Source organism: Notolabrus celidotus, chromosome 3 (genome assembly GCF_009762535.1).
Source record: "Notolabrus celidotus isolate fNotCel1 chromosome 3, fNotCel1.pri, whole genome shotgun sequence".
In the NCBI taxonomy this organism is placed as follows: domain Eukaryota; kingdom Metazoa; phylum Chordata; class Actinopteri; order Labriformes; family Labridae; genus Notolabrus; species Notolabrus celidotus.
Genome location: NC_048274.1, coordinates 9,696,219 through 9,696,908, shown reverse-complemented (window position 1 = coordinate 9,696,908; position 690 = coordinate 9,696,219).

Here is a 690-nt window from a genome sequence, read left to right as displayed (position 1 = left end):
AGGAAGAGGAGGAGGAGGAGGGTCAATCAAAACGACATTCAGGGTTTGACCTATGAAGCTCCAGTTTGGCAGCTTCAGTGACTCACTCCTGGGTCACCATTGAGTCATCACGTGTTAGAGGAAATAAGCTAAATCATCCTATGTCTGCAGGATATCTGCGCGTGCTTATGACTTAAATCTATGAGCATGGATGTCATTTGTGAGAGCGCGTGATTCCTAAAGGAAACGTGATAGTTTTGACTCATCTGCAAAACTCAAAAATATCAGTTTTAACCTCTAAAGAATATTAAATGTGGCCTTTAGATGTAAAAAGACTTAACTTTCATACAGAGTCCATATTAATCCAAGTTTTTGTTCCCAAATTAATTTAGTATTACTTCAAGAAAGAAAGTTAGGTTAGGCAGCCCTCCTTCACATTTGCAGGAGGGGTGCCTAACCTAACTTTCTTCCTAACCGACTGACTTACCTTCTCATCTTCTTGGTCCACCTTTAACATTTGTTAGGTGTACCTGTTTTGTTTTGTGTATCTTATATTTTCTAGTAGTGTGTCCTTTAGTAAAATGTCTGCGCTACCCTGTTTTTATTTTTGTTTGTTTGTATGAGTGTTTTTTGTTTGTTTGTTTTTTAATTTGAAAAACCCCCAATAAAAATATGACTGAGAAAAGAAAAAGAAAGAAAGTTAAAGCACAC